Raw genomic sequence first — 7,645 nt, forward strand, 5'->3', positions numbered from 1 at the left:
CTAAACTTGCCACCCAGAAAACATTCATCCACACATCAGTTCCATCATCTTATTCCAAAAGTATAACCGTGTGTTACTACTGATGTATCCACAGCTGATATATTGTCAATGACCCTGGTCAGAGACACGGTCCTCTCTCTCTGAACAAGCTACACATGAACTTGGACTAGATCCTACAGACTCTCCCTGACAATAGTCCCCACATGCTACCTCCTCTTCACCCTTCTGCTTCTGAGTCTCTCAAGCTTCAGTCTCTCCTTCTGGCTTTTCAGGTTTTACCTTTGTATCCATGTTAGAATTTCAGAGAAAACCGGAAGTGATCTTGCTGTAGTTTTCTGTCTCCAGGGTCCATCTGTAGGCAGGAGAATGAGCAGAATATAGAGTTGCATGAAACCCCTCACATTTTCCTTTCTGCTCTCACCCTCAGGCTCCATTTTTTTGTTCACAACATGCGCAGTCATTCTCATTAATATGAAAATAAAGTCATTACATTTTTCTAAAAGGGATGTGTTCAACTAACCCATGGAATTTATTGATTTTTACCCACTTCAGAATTAACCTATGCTTTGCCATGGGGATCCTTGAAGGAATACACAGGTAAAGGAGCATCTGCATATTTTAAGATAGATCATTGTTTTTCTTATGCTCCAGACACTGATTTCTAAGAATTCTTTGCCCAGTAGGTCCACCGCAGAAACATTTTTTCCTATGGTACATAAAGTCCCAGGTTTAGTGGTTTTGTTTGTATCAGCCCTGTGTTCTTCTCATTTCTTGTTTTCACCTGAGGACACCAGGGGACTGTGATGCTGGCTGTGACGCTGGCTGTGGTGGAGGCAGCTTTGTGCTCACCCCTGCCCTGTGCTTCCTGACACCTGAAGATCCCGTAGCTGTAGCTCTTGTGTCTGCAGAGATTAAAAATATCCAAACTCAATAAGACCTGGATTTCTGATTCAGTGAATTAATAGGTCTGTTCTCAAATGAGTTTTCCTGGACTAGGTAATTCTTTTTCTTGTAAAAATTTTAACATGCCTACATTTAATCCCAGGATCCAGGACCCTGAATGTTATAAAAGAGAATTAGCTTCATGGGCAGATTTTCCAAAGAACCATTCCTCATGTTTAAATGCCTCATTCTAGCCTCACTTTGGGACACACACACACATGCACACACGGCTCTCTCCTCTCTCTGAGTGAACACCGTCTTGGATGCTGCAGGTTTTATGCTTCTATGTTACTCCAGAAATGAGGGTCAGACTGTGTTCACTCAGCTGTCCTCAGTGTCACAATCTCCAAAAGGCAGAATCTGCATCAGCAAGAAACAGCTGGTGACATCGAGTGTAACTGGGGTCCTGTCACAGGGCAACCAGGACATGTCCTGAACACCTGCTCTCCTGGGACAAGGCTCATGCTCAGGAATCCCAGGCAGAGTCTCTGTGCCCATGGGCAGCTCAGACCCTGATGATTTCTGCACTCTAGTCAGTGCCTGAAGTTGATCAATACCCTGATTCTGGGACAGCAGACCTACTGCTGCTCCCATCGAAGTCAAGGCCCATTGGGACATGAGATACAACCTCCCTGTGCTCTCAGGGCTGGCTGTCACTCACTCAGTCTCCTCAGTGACACCTGTCAGGCTGTACATCTGGGAAAAGTCTTAAGTCCCAACCCAGGGCCACAGTCCCCCTTATATTCACATCTCCTCCACTCACATGTGGGAACTTTGACAGAAACTTCTGATGCAGATGACCTTGGGGAATGGAAAATCATTCCTCTAGTCATGGATGGCTAAATGAACAATTGCTTTATCCTGGACACAAGGCACAAGGACTACAGCTCTGCCTACCCCAGAGATGAGTCTGACCCCTAATCACTCCCTCCTGGAAGCTCTATCTGTGTTTGGTAATTCCATTGCTGAGATGGCTCTGAAGTTCATAGAAACAAACCACATAGGGTGTTTCATTGGGCAAAATGGTGGGTTTCCCTTCCTGCAGGAACAGACCCTGGCTCCAAAACTTATAAGTAAGTAAATAAATAAATAATAAGAAGAAATCAAGCCATTTTAGTAAAGGTTCATGGATTCCTATTGGAACAAGAAGAGAAGACATCCCTTTTTCATTATGGTCCCACCCATGTTATTCATCATAATTTCCATTCATGTTTTCTTTGATGTAGATACAGGTAGTGACTGTACCTGCATATATAAATCGATTTTGAGTTAAATTCTATAAAAACAACACACACATGTTTTATATGCATGGTTGGTTAAGTAGTGATTAACATAAATTCTGTCAGTGCATCTGTTGCTTTCACTCCATCCCACCTGGCATTTCCAGTCAGTGGAACCTTTGTGCTCTGAGTTGAGTGCCACCTCACCTGGCAGGGCTCCAGCAGATGGTGTCTGTGTGTTGGGAGAACAGATCCTAGGAGGGATTCACAGCACACAGTGTATGAAGAACTGTTTCAAACTGATGAGAATACTGAGAAATGACAAAGATTGTTAGGGTGTAACACCCCTCTAGGAATGCACATGAGGGCTTCTACCCAAACCTGGAAAGAAAAGCTACTGATATCCACAGTGCTGTGGGAATCTCAGAAGAAGGAGGGCTCTGGAAAACAGGAAGCAATCACATAAGAAGAATGACGTAGTGTCTTGCACAGAAGGTGTCATGTGTCCATGGGGACCCATCACTTCTCTGGGGTTGATCCTGATTTAAGGGGAGCTCGAATAGGAGACACATGGCCTGGCCCTAAGGCATCAGAGACTGGATAGAAAGTGGGGAGGAAGGGATTGTGTCCTGCTCTGGGCACCATGTCACACAATAGTGTGTCTGAGTCTGGACACCAGGGGGCAAGCAAGGCATGTTTCTGAGGTGTCAAAGGTGATCAGAACTGGGACCTGCCATCTGAAACTGCTTGTGTCTTGCTCACAGCTGAAACTTCTCCACCCTCTGGCCCCACACAAACCCTCCCCTGCCCACCTCCATGATACCTTCAGACAGAGGCACCCAGGACCAGTGAGGGTTCAGATAATTGGGGTACCATTTTCATGGATGGGCCCTCTCTATTTCAGAGGATGAAGAAGGGAGAGATTAAGGGAGGTCTGCTCAGCTGGGAGCCACAGAAGGCAGGATCAGTGATGGTCTCCATCATGACCTGGTCTCCTCTCCTGCCAACGTCCAGCTCCAGAAGGTCGGGGTTCCTTGAAGGATGGACGGTGTCAGCAAAAGGGGGAGGGAATGAAAGAGCCATGAGTTTCTTTATGATCACTATGCAGGAATCTCTGCACTGACCTGAAAGTCAGCTTTATTTATGGGAAAAAATGTATGGGGCCCGCACAAATGTGGCATTTGCCTTAGACAATGATTTCTGACGACAAATTTCCTTGGTATGTAAAAATTTCCCAGAACATAGATTGGTAGAAGACTCATGCATAATCTTTATCAATAGTGATTGATGTAGGTGACTTAGATGCTTATCATATGGGGAAGGACAGTATCTTTTGCATTTAAATACAAGACAATTAGGGCACCTGAGTGGCTCAGTTAGTTAAGCATCTGGCTTTGGCTCAGGTCATGATCTCATGGTTCATGGGTTCAAGCCCCGTGTCAGGCTCTGTGCTGACAGCTAGCTCAGAGCCTGGAGCCTGCTTTGGATTCTGTGTCTCCCTTTCTCTCTGACCCTCCATTGCTCACGCTGTCTCTCTATGCCCCTCAAAAATAAATAAAAAAACATAAAAAAAACCTATAAATACAAGACAATGTTTTTAGCATAGTAAAGACCAAAGTTAGTTCTTTGTGAACAGGGGTTAATAGCCTGTTTGCTTAAGGGGAAGTATAGGAAAAACTGGATTCTCAGGAAATGTAATGTTTGCTCCCATAAACACAAAAGAAGAAGTTCCTATAATAAGTTCCTTCACAAGGTGCAATCAGCATATTTTAGGATAAGGGGACCAGTCACGAGGTGCCTTGGGGGTTGGTGCTCAAGCAAAAATAATTGAGTTGGGGGTAGACATTTGTCACCATCTGATGGCAGGAGGCCATGCAAAACCCGCCTTAATCTCACAGGAAGTATTTTCAACTGAGTGAGTTCAGAAATGGCTCCCAATGCTCTCCTTCTCACCCTCCTCACTCACTGCACAGGTGACTGGATGTGGGGACAGGGAAAGGGGCTCTGGAAATACAGGTAAGGCCCCACATCCTTCTCTTGCTTCTACACCCTGTTATCATGTTCTCTGTGTCTCTTTCCCTTTCAGGATCCTGGGCCCAGTCTGTGCTTACTCAGCCACTCTTCATGTCTGGAGCTCTGGGGCAGACAATCACTGTCTTATGCACTGTCAGCAACTCCAATTTTTGGGGTGGTGCATTTATACACTAGTACCAACAACTCACAGGAGTGGCCCCCAAACTCCTCATCTATGGTAATAACAATCATTCTTCTGGGGTACCCAGTTGATTCTCTGGCTCCAAGTCTGGCAACTCCCATTCTCTGACCATCACTGAGCTCCAACCTGAGAATGAGGATGATTATTACTGCCAATACTTTGATGACAGAGTCATTAATTACACAGTGCTGCAGGTCTGTGGTGAAGTGAGACAAAATTCTGCTGTCCCAACAGCGATGGGCTTCCCTGAGCAGCCCCAAATCTTCAGCCAACTCAACTGCTCCCTTTATTTGTTTGGCCTGAGCTGGTGTCTGAGAACCACCTTAGGGTACTTTATCCACAAAATCTTGTCACTGTTTGGGAATTCTGCCCCCTAACCCTGTCTCTGGTAGCAACAGATTGTGTGATTTTTCTCAAATTCCCCTCAAATCCAGCTGAAATGCCTGGGTGTTAGCTGGGTGTTAGTGGAAGGCTGCCCGGGGAGAGAGCCCATGGTGAGTCAGAGAAGAACCAGGGACACAGAATCCAGCTGTCTCTGGGTCAAGACATACCAACAGTGTACAGTATGTGCCCTGGTACTAACAGCTCCCATGAAGGGACCCCAAATCTTCATCTTTTGTGATGTTAAACCCCCTGGGGACCCTGATCTGTCTCTGGACCTGTGATCTATCTCTGGGTCCATGTCTAGCAACTCTGGCTCTCTGACCATCACTGGGCTGAAAACTGAGGACAAGGCTGTTCCTTACTGACCATCTTGTGACAGCATCTCAGGGCTCACACAGAGACACAGGCTCATGGGAATTAGGGTCAAACCCCCTTTCTCATCTGCTTGGAGACAAAGGCCGCAGCAGCTTCTTGGTCTCATATTAAAGTTTCTGCTTCTGCTTCTGGTCCTGATGCTAAATTGTGGCCTTCATGCTGGACATCAAACTGGCCAATATTCTTAGATATGGGTTGACAAGTTTACCTCACACGGTGAGCTCTAAGTCAGTGCAAACGGGAGGCAAATCCCCTTGCTTGTGGTACCTGGGCTCTCACTAGGTCCTCCTTGCTTGTGAAAAAAGTCAGCATCATATGACACCAGCCATTGATGCTGCACATGCAGAGGTCACTTAGAGAATTTCTACCCTAACCCTAATAGGATATTAGAGACTTTTCATCTCTACATGGTGACAATTATCATGTTCAGGACATAAAATCACAACACGATAACAATATGAGACTTGACTTTTAGCTGGAACAGAAGATTTATTCACCAAAATAATTCTGAGTGGCCAATTATAGTTAAGAAGTATTAATCAGGAATCCTGTAGTAAATGTCCTACAGACCCAAAATAGAATAATTTTTTGAATATTTAACAAAAAGGTAATTCATGAATTTGCCAGCTGAGCATATTGAATCCCCAATGGAGAGTAAAAACCATGGCCTAGTAAGAGTGGGGACCGCTGATGTGTCTGGAAATGTGGCAGAAGTAAGGTGGGAGATTAAGCAGGACAGCTGGGGATTCCTCTAGGCTATGGTGACTCCACAGAGAGGAGACCTGGGAAATCACTGATTTCAACACCCAGTCTTCCTATTGTAGATGTAGGAAAAGCTATCAGAAGCAGGTCACCAGCTTGTAGTGCCAGCTGTTGTTTAAATAAGTGTTGTCAGAGTGGCTAAATAAACAATTCAGGAGACTATAGATGCTGGTGAGGATGTGGAGAAACGGGCACCCTCCTACACTGTTGGTGGGAATGTAAACTGGTACAACCACTCTGGAAAACAGTGTGGAGGTTCCTCAAAAAACTATCAATAGAACTCCCCTATGACCCAGCAATGGCACTGCTGGGGATCTACCCAAGGGATACAGAAGTGCTGATGCATAGGAGCACATGTACCCCAATGTTCATAGCAGCACTGTCAACAATAGCCAAATCATGGAAAGAGCCTAAATGTCCATCACCTGATGAATGGGCCAAGAAGGTGAAGTATATATATATATATATACAATGGAGTACTACATGCCAATGAGAAAGAATGAAATATGGCCATTTTTAGCAAAGTGGATGTACCTCAAGGGCATCATGTTATGCGAAATAAGTCAGGTGGAGAAGGACAGATACCATATGTTTGCACTCATAAGTCTAGGAAATTAAAATAACCAAAGGCACAACAAGAGAGACCAAGGAGCACGCTTCAATGAGCACTTCCTGAACGGCCAGGCTCTGGACAGTGTATGAGCTTCCTTTAATATAGCAGTGCTCACAGGTGCAAAGCACATAACAAGCTTTTAAAACTTACAAGAGACAGAAAGCTAGCCAAAATGACAAAACAGAAGAACTCTCATCTAAAGAAATTCAAGGAAGAAGTCACAGCCACAGAACTGCTCAAAACAGGTCTAAGCAACATAACTGAACAAGAATTTAGAACAATCTTCATAAAATTAATTGCTGGGCTTGAAAAAAAGCATCATAGAAGCCATTGATACAAAGACTAAGGAGTTTCAAAATAGCTGTGACAAATTAAAAAAGGCTATAAATAAGGTGCATAATAAAAAGGAGGCGGCCACTGCATGGACTGAAGAGGCAGAGATGAGAATAGGCGAATTAGAAGACACAATAATAGAAAAAGAGGAAGCCGAGAAAAAGAGAGATAAATTGATCCAGGGGAACTAAAGGGGAATTCAAGAACTGAGTGATAGTACCAAATGGAACAATATACTCATTATAGGAATCACAGAAGAAGAAGAAGAGAGAGAAGGGGCTAAAGGGATACTTGAAAAATCATAACTGAGAACTTCCCCAACCTGGGGAAGGAAACAGACATTGAAATTCAAGAGGCACAGAGAACTCCCCTCAGACATAACTTGAACCGATATTCTGCATGACATATCATAGTGAAACTGGCAAAAATATAAGGATAAAGAGAGACTTCTGAAAGCAGCTAGGGATAAATGGACCATAACATACAAAGGGAGACACATAGGGTTCTAGCAGACCTATCTACTGAGACTTGGCAGTCCAGAAAGGAATGGGAGGAAATCTACAATATGATGAACAAGGAAAATATGCAGCCAAGAATCCTTTATCCAGCAAGCTTGTCATTCAGAATAGAAGGAGAGATAAAGATTTTTCCAAACAAACAAAAATGGAAGGGATTCATCACCACTAACCAGACCAACAAGAGATCCTAAGGGGGACTCTATGAGGGAAATGTTGCAAGGAACACAAAGTACCAGAGACTCCACTACAAACATGAATCCTACAGAGAACACAAAGACTCTTA

This window comes from Suricata suricatta, chromosome 14 (assembly GCF_006229205.1).
Source record: "Suricata suricatta isolate VVHF042 chromosome 14, meerkat_22Aug2017_6uvM2_HiC, whole genome shotgun sequence".
NCBI classification, from domain to species: Eukaryota; Metazoa; Chordata; class Mammalia; order Carnivora; family Herpestidae; genus Suricata; species Suricata suricatta.